Raw genomic sequence first — 26,546 nt, forward strand, 5'->3', positions numbered from 1 at the left:
AGTGATAGAGAGACAGGGTGAGAACAAAATGAGACATAATGACGGAGAGATACAGAAGGAAAGAGACGAAGGGAGAGACAAAGACAAGATGAAGGGACAGAGGGACAGAAGGATAGTGAGAGACAGAGACAAGAGGGAGGGAGAGAGGGGGGAGAGACAGAGATACACAAAGAGACACAGAGAAACAGAAATAGAGGGCAGTGTGAGATGGAAGAGAGAGATGGGCAGAAAGACAGAAAGAGATCAAGTGAGACGGTGAGACAAAAAAAGAAACTTAGAGAAAAACAGAGACAGAGAAGGAATGCGAGCGAGAGGAAAATATAGTGGGGTAGAGACAGAAAGGGTGAGAGAAAGACAGATAGAGAGGGAGAGAAAGTGAGACTGAGAGAAAGACATAAAGCAGAGAGGCAGAGAGAATAATATAAAGAGAGGAGAGTGAGTGACAGAATGCGAAATAGAGAGACTGAGTGAGAGAAAAGAGAGAGGGGGAGCGAGACACAGAACAGAGAGAAAGAGAGCGAGAGAGAAAGTATCACAGCAGGCAAAGGCAGGGAGAGATACAGAAAGAAAGGCAGAAGGAGAAAGAGCGAGAGACTGATGGGGTGAAAAAGAGAGATAGAAAGACAGCGAGAGAGAGACAGACAAGAGGGAGAGAAAGATAGACAAGATGGAAGGGCAGAGGGATAGTGACAGAGAGATGGAGATTAGGGGGGAGAAAGAGAGAGAAACACAGAAAGACAGAGATAGAGGACAGAGAAAGAACGAGTGGGTGAGAGACGGGGCAGAGAGAGAGAGAAAGAGACAGAGAGAAATGGAGATAGAGAGAGGGGGCAGGAAGAGAGTAAGTGAGACAGTGAGAGATAAAGATTGGTGAGAATGTGGAACTCGCTGCCACAGGGAGTGGTTGAAGCGAATAGTATCGGTGTATTTAAGCGCAGGGTAGATAAGCCGATGAGGGAGAAGGGAATAGAGGGTTATGTTGATAGTTAGATGAAGAAAAGTGGGAGGAGGCTCGAGTGCAGCATAAATGCCAGCATGGCTGGTTGGGTCCAATGGCCTGTTTCTGTGCTGTATATCCTATGTATTCCTAAGTAGAGAAAGGGGGGCAGAGAGAGAGAGAGAGAGAGAGAGAGAGAGAGAGAGAGCGCGAGAGCTGTAGAGATTGATGTCGTTGGCCAGTCCCAGTAATAAATAGCACTCGGGGATGAAATGTACATTATAATGGTGCATTACTTGTGGCCATTCTCAAGTGAAAATCCACAAACTCTATCGGCGTCTTGGCTTTTCTCAGGAGTGATCGCGCGTTGACAATGAACAAGCCCAATTTGATGGCTGACCTGGGCTGCAATTTGTGGATTAAATCATTTTCCGAGTCACCTAATTATTTCTCAGTGAGGTTTTCCTAAGCACCAAAGTAGCACTTTCATGTGCAATTTTTAAAGGTTGTATCAATGACTTTATCCTTGATTGTGCCTTATACCGTGGTTATAATCGCCAGTGGAAGCAGAGTCGATCTCTCATTTTCCACTATAAGAATGAATTGAGACCATTTGGAATAAACAGACCGAGCACTTTTCAAAGTGACTGGTGAACCTGCATCATGTTGGTTAGCCTGTTAATAAGTGTTGTTATTTTTAGTCAGTGTGCAAACGACATGAAGAGTTTTTATACAATAAATGCCAGAACGAATTTTAATGGTAGCTGTGGTGAACACAATTCATTTTATTTGAGCGGCAATGTTCCCTCTAATTATTTTTTTGTGCGCGGTCCCTTTAAATTTGCAGTTTCTCTTCCAGCGGCAGGAGCTGGTGAGCGGCCTACACGTGACCTCACCATTGGTCCGCGGCCACGCACCTTCGGGGGAACATTGGTGTGCGGCCCTCAACAGCTCAACAAAACTTGTTGACCGGCCCTCCAGCCCAAATAATAGCCCACCCCTGCTCTACACTGTCCCATCAAAGACTCCCTGGGCAGGTACAGCACGGGTTAGATACAGAGTAAATTTCCCTCTGCAGTGTCCCCTCAGTCTGTGGGTCTGATGCAAAGTATGTCCGCTTCCATTCTGCCTGAACAAATCTGTTCAACCGAGATATCCTGAACCCTGAACGGTCAGAGTGCCGACACTCTGGGACACCTGTCTTATCTCAATACCTTTCTGAATGTGTTATTTCGCACTTGCAGAGATTCCCTGCAGCAGTTTCCTCTTCCCATTTCCTGCGATTCCCTAATCTTCTCCTAGCCTCATCCCATCCCTGAACACCTTGTCCTCGGACACATTGACCCTGAAGACAAACAAGACACGGATGTGAAGCTGTGATCAATGCAGTAAGTTTTATTTCTGAGTACAGCCCATTATTCTGACAGCAGTAATACAGGGTCAGGGGTTACAGGACCTAAACAATCAAACAGAGCCTGCTTCCCGTGAAGGAAGGTTTCATTCAGTGAGAACGTGGAGAGCTCGGGCTGGTGGGAATCCGTCACTGGATCTTTCATCATTTCAGAAAGCAGCATTGTAACATATCAGGGCACTTTTTTGGGAAAGGCATCTCGTCTGTGTTACAGCCGCCATCACGACATGCTCCTCCATACCAGGTGCAGGGCACTAAAATCCAAAATGAAGAATTAATTGATTGATGGTTCTGTACACAGAGGGAGGGAGAACAATGAGAAAACATGAAGCTGAGTCTGTCAGTGTTACTAAGACTGACTCTGGACCACACATGAACCTTAACTCTTTTATACTTAATGAAACTCCACACCTCTCCCCCTCCCCCGACCTGTGCAGACTCACTCTTTGTCCTGAAGGGCAGCCCAAGGGGATTTCCTCAGAATGGAGCCCACCACACCCGCTATCTGAGACCAGAGACACAGAGGAAAGATCTGACATTGATGGAGAACCTTTCCCGGCACCAGAAGGGCCCAAAGAGTTTCACAGACCAGGGCTTGTTTCTGAAGTGCCGACACTGTTTTGTAGGAAACGTGGCAGCCAATTAGCTCACAGCAAAGTCCCACGAACAGCAAATGAGATTGGACAGGATGGGGAGTCTCTGCTCATGTTGGATGAGAGTGTGATGTCGGTCCAAGACACCGGGAGAACTCCCAGCTCTTCAAATAATGTCACCAGATGTTTCCTGCCCCATGAACAGGTAGACAGGGTCTCCGTTTAACATTTCATCCACAACATGACACCTCCAACAGTGCAGCACTCCCCCAGTGCTGGGCTGTATGTACTGGACTGGGGCATCAACCCACAACTTGTTCACTCAACTCCCAACTGAGCCAAACTGACACCCAGCTACTGGCAATTGATCATTTCACCGCTTGCCTCCTCTACTTAGTCCGTGTTCTCACATCCCGATCTCTATGAAGGCTGCAGAATTATTCCAATTAAATAAACCTGTTTTGAAACCTTTTTGATCCCATTCCCTGCCCTCCTGTAATGAAAAGCTGACTCTTGTCTGGGGACCGGTTCCTCACACACCTCCAGCATCGCTCCCAATTCACCATTCTTCATCTGTGAGACTGGACAGTGAGTGTGGGGGAAAGGGACTGAAGGATCTCCCGCTCCTGTCCTCACAGAGTCCGCACTCTCACACTTTGCAGTGGGTAGCAGTGATCGGGAGCAACAACTGGGAGTTTCCCCTCCGCAGTACCTGGGTACTGAGGCCAATTACAGAGTCTCCTAACCGGGTCAATGCTGCGGCTGAGATCCGCCCACTCGGCACCGGCCAGTAATTTGTGCTTTTATTGCTGGTCTGTTTGGATCAGCAAACACCCGCCATTCCCTCGACCCACTGAGGTACCCGCTGAATAATCAGGGGGATTTACCCGTGGAACTGGTTCAGGTTAAATTCTTCAGACTTTCTTACAATCACCTTCACTCAATTAATCAAACTGTGACATTCAAACAGAGAATACAATAGTTTAAAACATAAAACTGACTGGACACTGACTGCGGAGAGATCAGAGAGACCTAGAAACCAAAACCTATTCCTACTCCTCCAAATCTACCTCTTCCTCCTCCTAATATCTTCCAATTGGTGCCTCCACCGATCTCCCCTCCAGTGAGGCTGGCCTGAGTCAGCACCAGGAATCCAAGAATCAAGAGCAGAGCTTTCATCTTCTGCGATGTTTTCCAGAGTCAGATTCAGGCGGCTGGAGTGGAAATGTTCTGAATCCGGACTCCGAGTTTGCTGCATTTATAATCACACACACGGGGAGTGGCTCTGCTCTCTGGAGATATCCTGGGAAAAGGCGTTTCCTTTTTATGTGACGTGGATCAGTTGGCAGCTGGACCCAGTTGGCAGTTCTCTATCTTTCAGAAGACAAGGTTGTGTGTTTGGGCCCAACTCCAGGTCTGAACTCCTGAGCTCAGCTGGCATGATGCAGCTGGTACACAAACATTATGGGAATCAGGTGGGGAAGTGGAGTTGAGGTCAAAGATCAGCCATGGTATTTTTGATAGGCGGAGCCGGCTGGAAGGGCCGTATGGCCTACTCCTACTCCTTATTCTTATGTCCTTATGTTCTCAACAGGACTTTTAACCCATCAAACCTAGGCCTAGAAATTGGATATGGCCCGAAAACGGGCGGTGTCGTGGCCCAGTGCTATTTGGCTGCCCCCGTTCAGAGTGGCCCAGGCAGCACGCACAATTCATGCTGTCTGCTCATTTACATGATTGTAGTGCTGATCACAGCGCTAAACAGGTGGGCTAATATCTTGTGCAGTCTAATGGCCTGTAATGTGTGGCCTAGTGTTTCTCCACTATTTAGAGTGGAGGTGCTTTGATGCAGCAGCACCTCATTGTCACTGAAGTAGGGGTTGGAATTGCAGTTGGCCCACAAGTCTCAGCAGCAGCAAAGAGAACGAGCCACAAGGTCCTCCGATGCGGCTCTGGAGGCATTGGTCGCGGCAGTGGAGAGGAGGCGGGCTGTCCTGTTCCTGCAGCGTGGCAGGAAGCCATCAGTGCACACTTCGAGAAGGCTGTGGCAGGAGATAGCTGGGTACATCACATAGAAACATAGAAGATAGGAGCAGGAGTAGCCTATTCGGCCCTTCGAGCCTGCTCCGCCATTCAATGAGATCATGGCTGATCATGCAAAGTTAGTACCCTGTCCCTGCCTTCTCCCCATATCCCTTGAGCCTTAAGAAATATATCCAACTCTTTCTTGAATATATTTAATGAACTGGCCTCCACCGCCCTCTGTGGCAGAGAATTCCACAGGTTCACCACTCTCTTGGTGAAGAAATTCCTCCTCATTGCAGTCCTAAATGGCTTACCCCTTATCCTTAGACGGTGATCCCTAGTTCTGGACTCCCCGGCCATCAGAAACATCCTTCCTGCATCTAGTCTGTCCAGGCCTGACAGAATTTTGTAGGTTTGCATGAGATCCCCTCTAAGAATTCGCAATAATTTACAGTTCTGAAGATTCATTTTTTTGATTAAAGTATCACAGAAGCCCCACAGTGCAGATAGAGGCCATTTCGGCCCATCGAGCCTGCACCGACACATATCCCACCCGATCCCCGTAACCCCTACACCAACACATATCCCACCCTATCCCCGTAACTCCACGTATTTAATCCCCCCAACACTAAGGGTCAATTTTATCATAGCCAATCAACCTAACCCGCACATCTTTGGACTGTGGGAGGAAACCGGAGCACCCGGAGGAAACCCACGCAAACACGGGGAGAATGTGCAAACTCCACACAGACAGTCGCCCGAGGCCGAATGGCAGTCGCACCACATGGCCGAATGACAAAAGAGGCTTGGAATGCAGCTTTGTATGTCTGGAAGTAAGGTTCGATGAAGACAAAGGTCAATGCTTTGTTTACAAAGCAACTGAATGCTATTAGCATTTGTTTGTATATCGAGCGGAGGACATCTAAACTGCAGAAGAGACTTTTGTATCATGAATGGGAAGCGTTAACATTTGAATGGATTTTAAATCACCCCAGTACTGGACAATAGAGCAGTCGTATCTCCCTTTTGTTTCAGCACAGGGAGCTCCGAAAATCACATTAACTCAATCCAACCACTTTGAGTTAACCTATCACAGCTTTCTCTTGTGTATTGGACCCTTTTGGGTGGGGAATTTTGCACACAGCCTTGCAAGGCAGAACGGGAGGGGCTCACCAGGTATAAAGATAGATGCTGAAGCTATTTCGCTCTCTTGACTTCCTGGGACCATAGGTGAGCTCTCTCTCTCTCTCTCTCCCTCTTCCTCTTTGCTGGACCACATGTGAGCAGAGTTTCTGACTCCTCAACAAGGCAACCAAGCAGGAGTTAAGGGGGGATGGTGATTTAAGGGAATTGCTAAGATTGTTTAAATAACATTGTAGCCATTGTATCCCTCGTTTTCAATGTCTGCAACCCCCGTTATATAGTTTTACAATTTCACTGTGTTCGTGTGGGATAGTTTGATATTTTTGATTATAGTTTCTTTTAGTTAATAAAGCTTGATTTTTGCTCTCATCCAAACCACTTGTTCCGTTTTAATATCATTAATTATAAGTTCCTCCACTCAGAACTAAAGGAGGGGTAGCGATTCGAAAGCGCTGTTTGTAAACTGGTTTAGAGTGCAGCAGCAAAAAGACTGCTGGCCAGGTAGATTACCTTAAACCAGTTTAAAAGAAGCCCCCGGAATCCTTACACCTCTCAATCTTCTAAATTCCAGTGAGTATAAGCCCAATCGACACAATCTCTCCTCATACGTCATTCCTACCATCCCAGGTATCAGCCTGGTGAATCTTCGCTGCACTCCTTCCATGGCAAGAACGTCCTTCCTCAGGTAAGGCGACCAAAACTGCACACAATACTCAAGGTGCGGTCTCACCAAGGCCCTGTACAACTGTAGCAAGACATCCTTTTTCCTGTACTCGAACCCTCGTGCTACGAAGGCCAACATACCATTTGCCTTCTTAACCGCCTGCTGCACCTGCATGCTTACCTTCAGCGACTGGTGCACAAGGACACCCAGGTCTCTTTGCACTTGCCCTTCTCCCAATCTATTGCCATTCAAATAATAATCTGCCGTCCTGTTTTTGCCACCAAAGTGGATAACCTCACATTTATCCACATTATAGTGCATTTGCCATGTGTCTGCCCAATCACCCAACCTGTCCAAATCGTACTGGAGTTTCACGACATCCTCCTCACAGCATAGCCTCCCACCCAGCTTTGTGTCGTCTGCAAATTTGGAAATATTACATCCAATTCCCTCGTCCAGATCATTAATATATATTGTGAACAGCTCGGGTCCTAGGACCGATCCTTGCGGTACCCCACTAGTCACTCCCTGCCACTCGGAAAACGACCCGTTTATTCCAACTCTTTGCTTTCTGTCTGCCAACCAGTTCTCTATCCAAGTCAATACCTTGCCCCCAATCCCATGTGCCTTAATTTTGCACGCTAATCTCTTATGTGGGACCTTATCGAAAGCCTTCTGAAAGTCCAAGTATACCACATCCACTGGTTCTCCCTTATCTATTTTACCAGTTACATCCTCCAAAAATTCCAGTAGATTAGTCAAGCATGATTTACCTTTTGTAAATCCATGTTGACTTTGTCCGATCCCGTCACTGCTTTCCAAGTGCTCTGCTATTACATCTTTTATAATGGACGCTAGCATTTTCCCCACTACCGATGTCAGGCTTACCGGTCTATAATCCCCTGCTTTTTCTCTACCACCTTTTTTGAATAGTGGGGTAACATTAGCTACATCATGGTCAACAGCATCATGTCACGGTCAATAGTGTTGTCCCGCGGACATGGATACAGTGCCGCAAGAAGTTTAGCGACCTCACACGGCAGGTCAAGGTGAGTGAAGGCTTCAGCAAATGTCATATCCCAGTATCTGCACCACAAGCCTCGGACACTGCTCAATGCATCACACCCCCATCACTGACCGACCTTTCACCACTCAGACCTCACAATCATAGCTTCATTTCACCCTCACAACCTTACCATTGCTGCAACACTCACTGACACATCTCACACCTTGCACACACCGACAGCTATTCAACTTTGACAGACACATCACCCAAACACTCACTGCACTCACTGACACATCTCACACCTTGCACACACCGACAGCTATTCAACTTTGACAGACACATCACCCAAACACTCACTGCACTCACTGACACACTTCCCTTTCTCTTGCAGGCCAAGGTGGCTCACAACCACCGTGAGCAGCGGCAGACGGGAGGCGGCCAAACCGCTGTACAGGCCTTTGCCAACTGGAGGAGACAGTGCTCGACATGATTGGAGGGGAAGTCACCGAGGCCGCAACAACGGGGAAGTTGCAGCCCTGGGGGTCAATAATGCTCATTCCTAATCCTTCTTCTCATATCCCACATCCCCTCATCCCACAACCTCTTCTCACTTACAAACTGCTGATGCTATATACATGGATATCTTGCTTTCCCCCCTCCCCTCATCATAACCTGACTCTTGTGCCTTTCTGATTTCAGATGACCAAGATCTGCCACCCGCATAGCCTGTCCCCGAAATAATGGAGGAAAGTGGAGATGAAGAAGATGGCCCACCACACGTCACTGCATCCGACACTCAGACAGCAGCTCAGAAACTGGCACTGCGCGGAATGTAGAGGGTAATATAGATGCGGGATCTGCACATGGTGCCAAGAAACACACACACAGACACTGCCATGCATACACGTAGACAGACTGATAACACGCACATACATACAGACACACACACAGAGCAGGAGGGAAAGGGTTACGGTTGTAGGTGGATTGAGATCAGTGACGGAGAGAGGGGTTTTAAACAGGCTTTTAAAGACACTTGCTCGGCACGTAACAGCCAGCCTGTCGATTTAGGGCCCAGTGTGGTACAAATCTGACCTCTCACCAAGGACTGTGTTTGAACTCCCTACATTCATTTTACACAAAACCTTCAGATCGGTAGGGGAGAAAGGTCAGAGTTTTGACCCTCTGTGACACCTAGCCTCTCGCTGAAGTTTGTTTCGAGAGCTGTACTGTGTCTATTCAGAATTCACGATAGAATTACATAGTATTTACAGCGCAGAAACAGGCCATTCAGTCCAACAGGTCCATGCCGGTGTTTATGCTCCACACCAACCTCCTCCCCCCTTACTTCACCTCATCCTACCATCATATCCTTCTATTCCTTTCTCCATCATATACCTATCTGGTTGCCCCTTAAAGGCACTCTGCTATTCACCTCAACTACTCCATTTGCCAGCAAGCTTTACATTCTAACCACTCTCTGGGTAAAGAGGTTTCTCCCGAGTTCATTATTGCAATTATTAATGACCATCTTATGTTTATGATCCCTAGTTTGGGACTCCCTAAAGTGGGATCATCTTCTCTACATCTACCCCATCAAAGCCCTTCATAAATATAAAGATCTCTATTAGACATTGCTCAGCCTTCTCTTTTCTAGAGAAAGAGCCCCAACATGTTCAGTCATTCTGGATACTTAGAACCTCTCAGTTCTGGTATAATTCTCGTCAATCCTATTTTGCACCTTCTCCAGTGTCTCGATATACTTTTCGTAATTTGGAGACCAGAACTGTACACAGTGCTCCAAGTGTGGTCTAACCAAAGTCTGTACACGTTTAATATAACTTCTCTGCTTTGCAATTCTCTTACTCTAGAAATGAACCCCAGTGCTTGGTTTGCATTTTCATGGCCTTGTTAACCTGCTTTTAATGATTTGTACATCTGTTCCCCTAGATCCCTTTGCTCCTCTACCACATTTAGACACTTGCTATCCAAGGAGCTCGTAGCCTCCTTACTCCTCCTACCAAAATTCACCACCTCATACCGATCTATATTGAAATTAATTTGCCATTTACACACCCATCATCCAAGTTTAACATCTTGTATTGTCACAATCCTCTTCAATATTGATTAAAATCCCAAATTTGACATCATCCACAAATTTTGAAACTGTACCAACAATTCCGAGTAAATATATTAGTGCCTCTGCTATCTCTTCCCTTGCTCCATTTAGTCTGTGTGAATTAACACATCCAGACCTGCGATTTTATCCTCTCTAACTTTCGCTAGTTTATCAGTTATTTTCCCCTTTCAATTTTAACGGTCTTGATATCTTTTTTGATCTCCTCTTGCAAGGTCATATCCACCTCGTTAGTCAGCCAGTTTAAAAACTGAGGCATTTTCTGCCATTTCGCTGTCATTACCTGCGAGTTTATCTTGTGCATCCTTTAGTGGCTCTGTCCCTATCCTGTTTTACCTTTTGTTGTGTGTCTGTAGATTTTACTATTTACTATTTCTTTTTATATTACTTGATAATTTAATGTCGCAATTCCTTTTCGCCTTCCTAATTGTTTTTTTAAAATTTCTTTCCCAATCTCTTCCTATTCCCTTTTGTCATCCTTTCCTTTATTGTCACTGTACTCAGTCTCTGCCTTTTTCTTTAGTTTCAATTTTGCCCTCATCTCTTTATTCATCCATGGTGCTTCATTATTGGCTAGTTTATTGTTTATTTTAGTGGAATATATTCCTCCTGAGCTCTACTGATCACCCTTTTAAATATTTCCCACTGCTGCTCTCTCTCTTTTTCTGTCTCTTCCGTTCCAATTTATCTTCACTAGCTCCATTTACATCACCTCAATCAGCTTTTTCCATATGATTATTTTTGTCTTTCTCAAATCATAAACCTTATTATGTTGAGATTGATATTGTCTAGATTTTCACCGAAGCTCACTTCTCTTATCTGCTCTGGTTCATCACCCTTTATAGATCCATCAGGAAGCCATCAGTGCACACTTCGAGAAGGCTGTGGCAGGAGATAGCTGGTACATCACGGCCAACAGTATCATGTCACGGTCATTAGTGTCGTCCCGCGGACATGGATCAAGTGCCGCAAGAAGTTTAACGACCTCACACGGCAGGTCAAGGTGAGTGAAGGCTTCAGCAAATGTCATATCCCAGCATCTGCACCACAAGCCTCAGACACTGCTCAATATACCACACCCCAATCATTCACCTACCTTTCACCACACAGACCTCACAATCATAGCTTCCTTTCACCCTCACAACCTTACCACTGCTGCAACACTCACAGCCACATCTCACACCTTGCACATACTGAGAGCTATTCAACTAAGGCAGGCACATCACCCAAACACTCACTGCACTCACTGACACACTTCCCTTTTTCTTGCAGGCCAAGGTAGCTCACAACCGCCGCGAGCAACGGCAGACGGGTAGCGGCCAAACCGCTTTACAGACCTTTGCCAACTGGAGGAGACAGTGCTCGACATGATTGGAGGGGCAGTCACCGAAGCCGCGAAAACGGGGAAGTTGAAGCCCTTGGGGGCAATAACGCTCTGCTCATTCCTAATCCTCCTTCTCATATCCCACATCCCCTCATCCCACAAGCTCTTCTCACTTACAAGCTGCTGATGCTGCATGCATGGATATCTTGCTTTCCCCCCTCCCCTCATCATAACCTGACACTTGTGCCTTTCTGCTTTCAGATGACCAAGATCTGCCACCCACGTAGCCTGTCCCCGAAATAATGGAGGAAAGTGGAGAAGAAGAAGATGGCCCACCACACGTCACTGCATCAGACACTCAGACACCAGCTCAGAAACTGGCACTGTGCGGAATGTAGAGGGTAATATAGATGCGGGATCTGCACATGGTGCCAAGAAACACACACACAAAAACATGAACAGACACTGACATGCATACACGTACAGACAGACAGAACACACGCACGTCCAGATAGGCACACACACAGACTGAGCAGGAGGGAGAGGGTTAAGGTTGTAGGTGGATTGAAATCAGTGACGGAGTGAGAGGTTTTAAACAGGCTTCTGAAGGGACGTGTTTGGCATGAAACAGCCAGTCTGCCAACTTAGGGCCTAGTGTGGTACAAATCTGACCTCTCACCAAGGACAGTGTTTGAACTCCCCACATTCATGTTACACAAGACCTTCAGATCGGTAGGGGTGAAAGGTCAGAGCTTTGGCCCTCTGTGACACCCAGGCCTTGCTGATGATTGTTTCGAGTGTTGTACCGTGTCTGTTCAGAATTCACCACAGAATTACATAGAATTTACAGCACAGAAACAGGCCATTCAGTCCACCAGGTCCATGCCGGTGTTTATGTTCCACACGAGTCTCCACCCACCTTACTTCACCTCACCCTATCATATCCTTCTATACCTTTCTCTCTCGTGTACTTATCTAGCTTCCCCTTAAAGACACTCTGCTATTCACCTCAACTACTCCATGTGCCAGCAAGCTCTACATTCTAACCACTCTCTGGGTGAAGAAGTTTCTCCTGAATTTCTTATTGGATTTATTAGTAACTATCTTATATTTATGACCCCTGATTTTGGACTCCCCACAAGTAGTAACATCTCTATATCTACCCCATCAAACCCCTTCAGAATTATAAAGGTCTCTATTAGATCATCGCTCAGCCTTCCCTTTTCTAGAGAAAGAGCCCCAGCCTATTCAGTCATTCAGAATACTAAGAACCTCTCAGTTACGGTATAATGCTTGTAAATCTTTTTTGCACCTTCTCCAGTGACTCTATACCCTTACTGTAATATGGAGACCAGAACTGTACACAGTACTCCAAGTGGGGTCTAACCAAGGTTCTATATAAGTTTAACATAACTTCTCTGCTTTGCAATTCTCTTACTCTAGAAATGAACTCCAATGCTTTGTTTGCCTTTCCATGGCCTTATTAGCTTGCTTTTAACGATTTGTACTGCTGTTCCTCCAGATCCCTTTGCTCCTCTACCCCATTTAGACACTTACTTTCCAAGGAAATGCACCACCTCACACCTATCTGTATTGAAATTAATTTGCCCTTCACACGCCCATCACCCAAGTTTATTAACATCTTGTATTGTCACAATCCTCCTCAGTATTGATTACAATCCCAAATTTGGTGTCATCCACAAATTTTGATATTGTACCAACAATTCTGAGTAAATATATTAGTGCCGCTGCTATCTCTTCCTTGCTTCGTTTAGTATGCGTGAATTAACACATCCAGACCCGCCGCTTTATCCTCTCTAACTTTTACTAGTTTATCAGTTATTTTCCCCTTTCAATTTTAAAGGTCTTGGTATCTTTTTTGATCTCCTCTTGCAATGTCATATCCACCTTGTTAGTCGACCTGGTTAAAAACTGAGGCAAAGTAATTCTCCAATATTTCTGCCATTTTGCTGTCATTACCTGCGAGTTTATCTTCTGCATCCTTTAGTGGCCCTGACCCTATCTTGTTTTACCTTTTCTTTTGTGGGTCTGTAGATTACTTTTTACTATTTCTTGGCATATTACTTGATAATTTAATGTCGCAGTTCCTTTTCGCCTTCCTAATTGTTTTTTTGCTTCTTTCCCAACCTCGCCCTACTCCTTTTCTCATCCTCTCCTTTATTGTCACTGTACTCAGTGTCTGCCTTTCCTTTTGTTTAAATTTTGCCCTTATCCATGGTGTTTCATTATTGGCTAGTTTATTCTTGTTTATTTTAGTGGAATATCTTCCTCCTGAACTCAATTGATCACCTTTTTAAGTATTTCCCACTGCTGTTCTATCTCTCTGTCTGTCTCTTATCTGCTCTGGTTCATTTCCCATTATAGATCCATCACTGATTCCTCTCTTGTTGGGCTTCTTACGTACTGGGTAAGAAAAGAGTCCTGAACACACTGTAAATTCTCCATTCCCTTTTCCCCTTTCCCTACCTCTCCTTGCCAGATTATTTGGTGTTGTTGAAATCTCCCATGATTAGGATTTGTATTTGACTTATTTTATAGATGTACTGACATATTTTCCCTCCAATTCCCTTCCACTGTTAGCTGGACTGTAGAATAACATTTTCAGTGTCATGTTAACCTGGTTTGGATCCCTGCTCTCCTGAGGCATGTGTCCTATGGAAATACGCTCAGCAGATCAGCAGAAATCGCTTGCCAATTATTGAAACATTGCAGATAAACTTACAAAATGACCAAACTGCTTCAATTACAGAGGCAGGCTGACAAAAATCTTGAAAAACAAGGCCCAGTAGATTTACAGAGAGGAGCACATCGGAGGCAATGTGTACATATGTGGGCGGAGATGTCAGTGGACGATGGAAATGTAATAAAATGAATTCAGGAATGGGGATGAATGAGATGTGGCGGAAGAGGTGCAGCAGAGGTTAGAATAAAAAGCAAGCTTCCCTCTAGATTAACAGCGAAATCTTGCAGGACTCCAAGCCCCTGGTGGGACCAGACACATCCTGGAAAGCACATTTTAAAACTGGGGGGTGAAGAAGCTGTGACCAGCTCATGCAATGTGTTCAGAGCACAGGCTGGGCTCAGTGATAAAGTGGTTGTGTTCAGAGAGCGCAGTTAGGTGAGGAATCTTGACTGAGAAGGTAGAAACTGACAGACGGGAGGGGAGGGGGGTCTGAGGGAGAGAGAGGGGAGGGAGAGTGAGGGGGTAGGGAGAGAGAGAGGGGAAGGGAGACAGAGAAGGGAAGGGAGACAGAGAAGGGAAGGGAGACAGAGAAGGGAAGGGAGACAGAGAAGGGAAGGGAGACAGAGAAGGGAAGGGAGACAGAGAAGGGAAGGGAGACAGAGAAGGGAAGGGAGACAGAGAAGGGAAGGGAGACAGAGAAGGGAAGGGAGACAGAGAAGGGAAGGGAGACAGAGAAGGGAAGGGAGACAGAGAAGGGAAGGGAGACAGAGAAGGGAAGGGAGACAGAGAAGGGAAGGGAGACAGAGAAGGGAAGGGAGACAGAGAGAGGCAAAAAGAGGGACCAAGTGGAAGTGAAGAGAAAGGCTGAAAGAGTAAAGGACAGCGAGGCAGAGAGAAAGATGAGAGAGCGCGAGAGCGCGCCAGCATAGTAAGAGAGAAAGAGGCAGAGAGACGGAAAGAGATTTTTTTTTTTTTTTTTTTTTTTTTAAATCGCTCCTTCTCTGTTCAGTTTAATATTTCTCGAAGTTTTCTTACTCTATCATATCATATCGATGTCAGGTTATAATCACTAACTTTAAAGCAATGAGATTTTGTTCAGTCAGTACAGGTTTTGAGACAGGCACTGACTTCAGAGCAGGGTTATCCAGCAGATCTGAGTTATACTGCCAGCTTCACATGGGTCCCCGGTCAAACTCCATTTACACTGCCCCATCAAACACTCCCAGGGCAGGTACAGCACGGGAGAGATACAGAGTAAATCTCCCTCGACACGGTCCCCATCAAACACTCCCAGGGCAGGTACAGCACAGGACAGATATAGAGAGTAAAGTTGACTCTACATTGTCACATCAATCACTCCCAGTGGAGGTACAGCACAAGACAGAAACTGAGTAAAGATCACTCAAACTGTCCCATCAAAAAAATTCAGGGCAGGTTCAGCACGGATAAGATACAGAGTAAAGCTCACTCTGCAGCATCCCATCAAACACTCCCAGGGTAGGTACAGCACAGGTTAGATACAAAGTAATGTGCCCTCTACACTGTCCCATCAAACACTCCCAGGGTAGGTACAGCACGGGTTAGATACAGAGTAAAGCTTCCTCTACACTGTCCCATCAAACACTCCCAAGGCAGGTGCAGTGCAGGACAGAAACAGAGTAAAGCTCAGTCTTCACTGTCCCTATCAAAAACTCTCAGGGCAGGTACAGCACGGGTTAGTTGCACAGAATAGCTCCCTCTGCACTGTCCTATCAAACACTCCCAGGACAGGTACAGCACGGGTTAGATACAGAGTAAAGCTCGCTCTACACTGTCCCATCAAACTCTCCCAGGGCAGGTACAGCACAGGTTAGATACAGAGTAAAGCCCCCTCTGCAGCATCCCATCAAACACTCCCAGGGTAGGTACAGCACGGGTTAGATACAGAGTAAAGCCCCCTCTGCAGCATCCCATCAAACACTCCCAGGACAGGTACAGCACGGGTTAGATACAGAGTAAAGCTCACTCTACACTGTCCCATCAAACTCTCCCAGGGCAGGTACAGCACAGGACAGACACAGAGTAAAGCCCCCTCTGCAGCATCCCATCAAACACTCCCAGGGTAGGTACAGCACGGGTTAGATACAGAGTAATGTTCCCTCTACACTGTCCCTATCAAAAACTCTCAGGGCAGGCACTACTTGGGTTAGTTACAGGGTAAGGCTCCCTCTACACTGTCCCATCAAACACTCCCAGGGCAGGTGAAGCACAGGACAGAAACAGAGTAAAACTCAGTCGACACTGTCCCATTAATCACTCAGGGCAAGTACAGCACGGGTTAGATACAGAATAAAGCTCACTCTACACTGTCCCTATCAAAACCTCCCAGGGCAGGTAAAGCACAGGTTAGATACAGAGTAAAGCTCCCTCTATACCTTCCCCATCAAACACTCTCAGGGAAGTTACAGCATGGGTTATATAGAGAGTAAAGCTCCCTCGACATTGTCCCATCAAACACTCCCAGCGCAGGTGCAGTGGAGGACAGAAGCAGAGTAAAGCTCAGTCTACACTGTCCCATTAAACACTCTCAGGGCAGGTACAGCTCGGGTTAGCCGAAGACTAAAACTCCTTCTACAATGTCCCATCGAAAATTCCCTGGGCAGGTACAGCACGGGTTAGATAGTGTCTGTGGGTCTAATGTAGATTATGTCTCATTTCAGTCTGCCTGAGGAAACCCATGAACTTGGGGATACAGAGCAGAATTTAGAAATGTACAGATGACACGAAATGTGGAAGTGCAGTAAAGAGTGAGGAAGATGGTAATAAACTTCAAGACGACATAGACAGGCTGGAATGGTGGACGAAGTTCAACACAGAAAGTGTGAGGTGATACAGATTGGTCGGAGGAATGAGGAGAGACAACACAATCTGAATGTTCCAATTTTAAAGGGGGTGCGAGAACGAGACCTGGGGTTGTTTGTGCACAAACCTTTGGGGGGAGGACAGGTTAACAACAGTCAGAACAATGTGTTAAACCGATATAAAACACTAGTGCGGTCCCAGCTGGAGTGTTGTGTCCAACTCTGGGCTCTACACTTTAGGATGGATGAGAATGTTTTGGAGAGGGTACAGAAGAGATTTACTAGAATGGTTTCAGGGATGAGGGATTACTGTTACATGGATAGACTGGAGAAGATGGGGTTTTCTCCTTGGAGCGGGGAAGGCCAAGTAGAGATTTGATAGGAGTTTAAAATCATGAAGGGTTCAGAGAGTCAATAATGAGAATCTCTCTCTAATGGCTGAAGCGTCGATAACGAGAGATTTAATGTGATTGTCAATAGAATCAGAGGTGACATGAAGAAAAATGTGTTTATGCAACGAGTGGTTAGAATTTGCAATGACTGACTGATAGGGTGCTGGATACAGATTCAGGAATAGCCATCAAAATGGAATTGGCTAAATACGTGAAGGAGAAATAATTGCCGTGATATGGGGACAGAGCGGGGGAGGGGGACTAACTGGATTACTCTGTGAAAAAGCCGGTGCAGAGTCAATCGGCCGAAGGGCTTCCTTCTGTGCTGGATCATTCTATGATTCTGTAAGTGAGATATCCTGAATCCAATCGGTCAGAGTGCTGAAACTCTGGGACACCCGTTTTATCTCAGTACCTTCCTGAATGTGTTTAGGCACTTGCAGAGATTCCCTACAGCGGTTTCCCCCTGCCATTTCCTGCGATTTCCAAATCTACACCCAGCCTCAATCCACCCCGAACACCTTGTCCTCGGACACACTGATCCTAAAGAGAAACAAGACACGGATGTGAAGCGGTGATCAATGCAGTAAGTTTTATTTGAGTACAGCCCATTATTCTGACAGCAGTAAGACAGGGTCAGGGGTTACGGGACCTAAACAATCAAACAGAGCCTGCTTCCCGTGAAGGAAGGTTTCATTCAGTGAGAACGTGGAGAGCTCGGGCTGGTGGGAATCCATCACTGGATCTTTCACACAAGCAGAGTGGAAGAATTTGGTGATAGTAGGAATTCATTGCAAATTATTGACCTAGTTAGGAAATTAGCTGAGCTGCAGGAGGCAGAGAGTAGGGATAATGGATACGTACTCAAATTGGCAGGATGTGACTGTGGTGTCCCACAGGGATCTGTGTTGGGGCCTCAACTATTCACAGTATTTATTAACAACTTAGATGATGGCATAGAAAGTCATATATCTAAATCTGCGATGACACAAAGATAGGCGGCATTGTAGGGAGTGTAGATGAAAGCATAAAATTACAAAGTGATATCGATAGATTATGTGAATGGGTAAAACTGTGGCAAATGGATTTCAGTGTAGGCAAATGTGAAGTCATCCACTTTGGACCTAAAAAGGATACAACAGGGTACGTTCTAAATTGTGAAAGGCTCAAAAATAGTGGAGATCCAAAGAGACTTGGGGGTCCAGGTACATAGATCATTAAAATGTCATGAACAGGTGCAGAAAATAATCAAAAAGGCTAATGGAATGCTGGCTTTTATGTCTAGAGGGCTGGAGCACAGAGGGGTAGAGGTTATGCTGCAGCTATACAAAACCCTGGTTAGACCACACCTGGAGTACAGTGAGCAGTTCTGGGCACCACACCTTAGGATGGATATATTGGCCTTGGAGGGAGTGCAGTGTAGGTTTACCAGAATGATACCCGGACTGCAAGGGTTGTTACGAGGAGAGATTACACAAACTAGGGTTGTATTCCCTAGAATTTAGAAGTTTATGGGGTGATCTGATTGAAGTTTTCAAGATATTATGGGGAATAGATAGGGTAGAGAGAGAGAGAGAAACTATTTCCACTGGTTGGGAATTCTAGGACTAGGGGGCATAGTCTAAAAATTTGAGCCAGACCTTTCAGGAGTGAAATTAGGAAACACTTTTACACACAATGGGTGGTAGAAGTTTGGAACTCTCATCCGCAAATGGCAATTGATGCTAGATCAATTGTTAATTTAAAATCAGGGATTGATAGTTTTTGTTAACTAAAGGTATTAAAGGATATGGGCCAACGTGCAGATCAGCCATGATCTCATTGAATGGCGGAACAGGTTCGAGGGGCTCAATGGCCTAATCCTGTTCCTATGTTGCTCTGGAGCAGTCGCCGTGACTGGTGAACTATTCCAAATAGAGATTCAGTTGCTGTGCGTTTGCAGGAGTTGTTTGCTGTTGTTAAATACCAGAATCAAATTAATGAGAATGCACCAATTGAAACAAAAAATTCTGCACTTTCTGGGGAGGTGAATGGCCCAAACACATTGGTACGGAACCGTATTTAGAAAGAAACAGAGCAAAGGGATGGTGGCTCAGACAACATCACAGACACACAAACGTAGACCCACATGTACATAGACACACATCCACAGACATGCAGACACACTCATGTAGAGACATGCCCACAGAAGCACATACACAAGCATGTACACATATAGATCACAATATATGCAGACAACCGCATACACAGCCACACAGATTGACACACAGACACATACACCTCTCTAACTGGCGAGAAGCTAGGAGCTGTAGATGAGCAGAGAGATTTAGGGCTCCAAGTACTTAAATCAGTAAAAGCTCGTGGACGGGTACAATAATAATTAAAGAGGCTAATGGAATGTTGGTGCTTCAGCTGTAGAGAGTTCTGGAAAGACCCCATCTGGAGAATTGCATTCAGTTCTGGGCACCGCACCTCAGGAAGGATATACTGGATTGGAGAGAGTGCAGCACAGATAGACCAGAATGTTACATGGGTACCAAGGGTTACATTATGAGGAGAGATTACATATTCCCTAGAATATAGAAGGTTAAGGGGTGATTTAATTTGATGCAGGTTTTTAGGATGTTGAAAGGAATTGTTCAGGTAGAGAGAGAGCAACTATTTCCACTGGTGGAGGAGTCTAGGACAAGGGGACATAGTCTTAAAATCAAATCCAGGCCATTCAGGAGAAGTTAGGAAACACTTCTTCACACAAAGGGTGGTAGAAGTGTGGAATTCTCTCAAACAAAAAAGCAAATACAAGCACAATTAATAATTTTAATTCTGAGAGTGGTAGATTTTTGCCAGGCAAGGGTATAAAAGGATACTGAGCCAAGGCAGGTGGATGCAGTTAAGATACAGAACTGCCATGATCTCATTGAATGGGGGAACAGGCTCGAGGAGCGGAATGCCTTCTCCTGTTCCTACTTCCACTTTATAGAGTACCAGCATAAGAAATAGGAGCAGGAGTTGGCCATTCGGTCCCTCGAGCCTGCTCCGCCATTCAACAAGATCATGGCTGATCTGATTTTGGCCTCAACTCCACTTTCCGGCCGTTTCCCCATAACCCTCGATTCCCCTGTTTTTCAAAAATCTGTCTATCTCCGCCTTGAATATATTCAATGACAGTCTCCACAGCTCTCTGGGGTAGAGAATTCCAAAGATTCACGACCCTCAGAGAAGAAATTTCTCCTCATCTCCATTTTAAATGGGCAACCCCTTATTGTGAAACTATGCCCCCTATTTCTGGATTCCCCCATGAGAGGAAACATCCTCCCTGCATCTACCCTGTCAAGCTCCCTCAGAATATTATGTTTCAATAAGATCACCTCTCATTCTCCTAAACTCCAATGAGTATCGGCCCAACCTTTCTTCATAAGACAACCCCTTCATCTCCAGAATCAACCTCCTGAACCGTCTCTGAACTGCCTCCAATGCAAGTATATCCTTCCTTAAATAAGGTGACCCAAACTGTTCGCAGTACTCCAGGTGTGGTCTCACCAACGCCCTGTACAGCTGCAGCAAGACTTCCCTACTTTTATACTCCATCCCCCTGCAATAAAGGCCAATATTCCATTTGCCTTCCTAATTACTTGCTGTACCTACATGGTAACTTTTTGTGTTTCATGGACGAGGACTCCCAGATCCCTCTGTACCGCAGCATTCTATAGTCTCTCCACTTAAATAAGATTTTGCTCTTTTACTCTTCCTACCAAAGTGAATAACCTCACATTTTCTCACATTATACTCCATCTGCCAAATTTTTGCCCACTCACTTAACCTATCTATATCCCTTTGCAGACTCTGTGTACTCCTCACAACTTGCTTTCCCACCTATCTTTGTATTGTCAGCAAATTTGGCTACAGTACATCCAAGTCATTAATAGATTGTAAATAGTTGAGGCCCCAGCACTGATCCCTGTGGCACCCCACTAGTTACAGTTTGCCAACCTGAAAATGACCCATTTATTCCGACTCTGGTTAACGAACAGAAAACAATCCCCTATCCAATCTAATATATTACAGGAAACTTTTGATTTACCGGCACCTAAATAACCGGAAATCTCGGTTAACCGGCAAAATTCTGGAGCAGGTTCAGGTAAGTTTTACTTCATATTACTTGCCTTCCTCGATCTGTTGCTGTGCAATTGGGTGTGGCTGCAGCTGTTGCTAAGCTACAGAGATGCTTGGAACTTGTGGCCATTGTTCTGCACCTGTTGCTAAGCAACAGGGTTTGTTGCTTTATATGGAGCTCTCAGCTCTCCGTATCTTTTACTATAGCTCTCGGTTATCCGGAATTTTTGATGAACCGGCACCACGTCGGTCCCGGATAAAAAAAAGTTTCCTGTACCCACAACACCGTGAGCTCTTATCTTGTGTAGTAACCTTTTATGCGGCTCTTTATCGAATGCCTTCTGGAAATCCAAATACATTACATCTACTGGTTCCCCTTGGAGCATCGAGCACTGCAAGGGCAGGTACAATACAGAGCTCCCTCTGCTTTGCCACTGTTACTCTGTCCCCCATCCCACTCCATGCCATTTCTGTTCCTGAATTTATAAACTAGTAATACTTAGAGATGATAAATCCTCAGGACCGGATGAATTACATCAGAGTATACCAAAACATGCAAGGGAAGAACCCATTGCATTCCGGACCTCGTACCTCAAGAATGATGTATTAGCTTTGGCGGGGGTTCGGCACAGATTCACCACAATGATACCCGGGCTGAAAGGTTTAAATGAGGAGGACAGGTGTCATAGACTAGTCTTTTACTTCCTTGAATATAGAAAATTATGGGTGATATCACTGAGGTGTTTAAGATGATCAAGAAATACTATTTCATCTGGTGGGAGAGTCCAGAACAAGGGGCAAAACCTTAAAATTAAAGCTAGGCTGATCAGGTGTGATGTCAGGAAGCACTTCCTCACACAAAGGGCAGTAGAAATCTGGAATTCTCTCCCCAAAAAGCTGTTGAGGCTGGAGCTGGAAAAATTCAAGACTCAGATTGATAGGCAGGGTTTTGTGTGTCTGTATATTGAGAGACAGACACGGTGAAACACACACACACACACACACACACACACACACACACACACACACACACACGGGTTAAGGTTGTAGGTGGATTGAAATCAGTGACGGAGAGAAAGGGTTCAAGAGGCTTTTGAAGGCACTTGCTCGGGACATAACAGGCAGTCTACCGATTTACGTCCGAGTGTAGTACAAATCTGACCTCAGTAACCCGGCAACGGGGGCTGTGTGACGTCAGTAACCTGGCACCAGGGGCAGGGAGGGCCCCCGTTGCTGGGCTGCTGACGTCACAAAGCCCACGTTGCCAGGTTACATGACGTCACTACCGCTGAGGCGGATTAACGGCCGCGGGATTCAAATCCAGAGCAGCGCGACCCCGCCTCCGACTGCGAAAATGGGTGGGGCGTGGGTCGCTGCGCCGGGCCCCGATTGGTGGCTGCGCTGTCAATCAGCTGTCTTCAGCCAATAGCAGGGGCGGATAACACTGATCACCCCTAGTTTTGGACTCGCCACACATGGTAACATCTTCTTCCCTTGTGGTGATTTGATAGAGATGTACAAGGTGTACAAGATTATGACGGGTTTGGAAAGGCTAGACGGGGAAAGGCTGTTCCCACTGGTTGATGGTACAAGGACGAGGGGGACACAGATTTAAGCTTTTGATACAGGGGGGAATGTGAGGAAAAATCTTTTTACACAGTGAGTGGTGATGAACTGGAATTCACTGCCGACGGAAGTGGTGGAAGCGGAGACACTCAATGTTTTCAAAGGGGGGTTGGATAAGCACTTGAGGGAAATAAACTTGCAGGGCTGCAGGGATAGAGTGGGGCAATTGGACTGACTGGATTGCTCTACAGCGAGTCGGCATGGACTCGATGGGCCGAATGGCCTCCTTCTGTGCCGATGGACTCTATGACTCTGTGATATACAGTACACAGCTTGTAAAAGGAACAATTCACTCCTATCTGGTACTATATGGCCCATGTGTGTCTCAGTATCAGCTCCTGTATATGTACAGCAAACAGCAGATAAAAGGGAACAATTCACACCCGTCTGGCACTGTATAGCCCGTGTGTGTCTCAGTGTCAGCTCCAGTACATGTACAGTACACAGCGGGTAAAAGGGAACGCTTCACTCCTGTCTGGCACTGTATAGCCCGTGTGTGTCTCAGTGTCAGCTCCAGTACATACTGCAAATAGAATAAGTGAGAGAGAATGAGGGGAAAGTAGAGAGAGTGAACAAGATTTTCCCACAGGAAATCCATGACAGTGTCACTATGAACAATGTGTCTCTAAACATGTGTTAATATTTATTGTGGATTTGTAGCAGAATTTTATTGCACAAAGACTGTCTTTAGTAATATTTTATTTTATGCCAGGCATTCTGTGCTTCAGTTAATATTTATACCGGGTCTGTGTTAATATGTATGAGGTTTTCTCTCCCTCTCATTGCAAATATGAGCCAAGGGTCTGTGAGAGTGTGTTATTGATTACTGTCAGCATTTGGCAGTATAAACATAAGGACAGAGTGTCTCAGTGAGTGTGATAATATTAACCTGGGGTCTCTGTCAGAGTGTTAATATTCCTGAGGTCAATGGGAGTGTTTTACAGTTCAGTGTGTGTCTCTGATGGTAGATTATGATGTACATATAGTGTCTCAGTGAGTGTCTTAATATTAACCTGTGGTCTCTGTCAGAGTGTTAATATTCCTGAGGTCAGTAGAAGTGTATTACAGTTCACAGTGTCTCTAGCGGTGGATTATGATGTACTCAGTCTGTCAGTGAGTGTGTTTCATAAGAAGGTGGATGAATTTGCTGTGCAAATAGAGGTAAACGAATATGATTTGATTGGGATTACAAAAACATGGCTCCAGGGTGGCCAATGCTGGGAACACAACATCCAGGGGTATTCAATATTCAGGAAAGCTAGGCAAAAAGGAAAGTGAGGTGGGGTAGCATTGCTGGTTAAAGAGGGATTTACACAATTGTAAGGAAGGATATTTGCTCTGATGATGTGGAATCTGTTTGGGTAGAACTGACAAATACCAAGGGGCAGAAAACGTTAGTGGGAGTGGTATATAGACCTCCATACAGTAATGCGGAGGTTGTGGATGGCATTAAAAGGGAAATTAGAGAAGCGTGCAATAAGGGCACAGCAGTCATCATGGGTGACTTTAATCTACATCTAGATTGGGCTAACCAAATTAGTAACAAGACTGTGGAGGAGGAATTCCTGGAGTGTTTACGGGATGGTTTCCTGGACCAATATGTCGAGGAACCAACCAGAGATCAGGCCATCTTAGACTGGGTATTATGTAACGAGAAAGGATAAATTAGCAATCTTGTTGTACGAGGCCCCTTGGGTTGGAGCAATCATAATATGACGGAGAATGAAGTACTTGTCTCAGAGACTGGGGTCCTGAATTTAAATAAAGGAAACTACGAAGGTCTGATGCGCGAGTTGCGTAGGATTGATTGGGGAATGTCATTCAAAGGGTTGACGGTGGATAGGCAATGGCAAACATTCAAAGACAACATGGGTGAAATACAGAATTTGTTCATTCCAGTTTGGCATAAAAATAAAACAAAAAAGGTGACTCAACCGTGGCTAACAAGGGAAATTAGGGGATAGCAGAAGATCCAAGGAGAGGACATATAAATTGGCCAGAAAAAGCAGTAAACCTGAGGATTGGGAGCAGTTTAGGATTCAAGAAAGGAGGACAAAGGGATTAATTAAGAAGGGGAAAATAGAATACGAGAGTAAGCTTGCAGGGAACATAAAAGCTGACTGTAAAAGCTTTTATAGATATGGGAAGAGAAAAAGATTGAAGTCAAGCGTAGGTCCCATGCAATCAGAATCAGGGGAATTAATAATGGGGAACAAAGAAATGGCAGACCAATTAAACACATATTTTGTTTCTGTCTTCACAAAGGAGGACACAAATAACCTCCCAGAGATGTCAGGGAACATAGGGTCTGATGAAAGGGAGGAACTGAAAGAAATCAGTATTTGTAGGGAAATGGTGTTAGGGAAATTGATGGGATTGAAGGCCGATAAATCTCCAGGGCCTGATAATCTACATCCTAGGGTACTTAAGGAAGTGGCCCCAGAAATAATAGATGCATTGCTGATCATCTTCCAACATTCAATGGAATCTGGAACAGTACCCATGGAATGGAGGATAGCTAATGTTACCCCACTATTCAAAAAAGGTGCTAGAGAGAAAATGGGGAATTACAGACCAGTAAGCCTGACATCAGTAGTGGGGGAAACGCTAGAGTCCATTATAAATGATGTAATAGCAGAGCACTTGGAAAACAGTGACAGGATCGGACAAAGTCAACATTGATTTACAAAAGGTAAATTGTGCTTGACTAATCTACTGGAATTATTTGAGGATGTAACTGGTAAAATAGATGAGGAAGAACCAGTGGATGTGGTGTATTTGGACTTTCAGAAGGCTTTCGATAAGGTCCCGCATAAGAGATTAGCGTGTAAAGTTAAGGCACATGGGATTGGGGGCAAGGTATTGACTTGGATAGAGAACTGGTTGGCAGACAGAAAGCAAAGTGTTGGAATAAACGGTCTTTTTCAGATTGGCAGGCAGTATCTTAGTTTGTATGTTAGAATATGTATAATTTAGTTTTAATGTTAGAATATGTATAATGCAGCACCAATGCACAAGGTGGAGATAATGGGTTAATCCCTACACTGAGTTAAACGATATCGCGGACTGTATATTGCATTTACCCAGCTAAGTTTTAAAACATAATTAAGTGACTTCAAATGCTGAGAGATTAAACTGCAGAACAACTCATGGGAAGATTGAGGAGGATGTCTGTTTGGCCAGGCGAGACAACACATATGCGAGATAATGCACCCAAGAATTCATTTGTTGTAAATCACAACAGGGTTCCATTCTTCAAAGCATGGTGGGACTAATCAGAGTGTGCTTGCTTTGCAGAGGTAACCCGAGATGAGGCCAAAGTCTGTGCTTTCCACGCCTTAACGAGGACTGTTATCTTAAGACAACATGTAACAAGCAAAACCACCTGGCTACGGGCAAATGGATGGTTGTAGAGCAATTAAGATGAGGCCCCACAGTCGCAGGAGATGACGGGACCAACCGATAACAGAAATGTGGGATTTGTGGGCGGCAAGATGAAATGTCACGGTTTATAATTGCCATTTAGCTATAACTCTGTATATGCTGATAAGCTTTATCCCCGCCCCTAGGGAGGGGGGTTTGATTTTAGTATAATTGTGATTGTTGCTAGGGAATCGGTGGAGTCGGATCGGAG

At 45.3% G+C, this 26,546-nt stretch overlaps 1 long non-coding RNA gene across 2 annotated transcripts in view; it reads right to left on the reverse strand.

Annotated features, from left to right (window-relative positions):
• Window positions 1-2,312: 2,312 nt before the first annotated feature.
• LOC147084786 (uncharacterized) overlaps window positions 2,313-26,546 on the reverse strand; it is an 82,743-nt gene continuing 58,509 nt past the window's right edge. Inside the window, exons 3-4 of one of the 2 annotated variants that reach the window (XR_015075855.1) lie at window positions 4,012-5,396; window positions 2,313-2,602 (exon numbers count right to left, since the gene is read on the reverse strand). This is a non-coding gene — a long non-coding RNA (uncharacterized LOC147084786). The remainder of the gene's footprint in view (window positions 2,603-4,011; window positions 5,397-26,546) is intronic. The other variant, XR_015075854.1, reaches the window with a different exon arrangement.

This window comes from Somniosus microcephalus, unplaced genomic scaffold (assembly GCF_052327205.1).
Source record: "Somniosus microcephalus isolate GS21.2 unplaced genomic scaffold, FLI_Smic_1.0 unresolved_chr9, whole genome shotgun sequence".
Taxonomy (NCBI): Eukaryota; Metazoa; Chordata; class Chondrichthyes; order Squaliformes; family Somniosidae; genus Somniosus; species Somniosus microcephalus.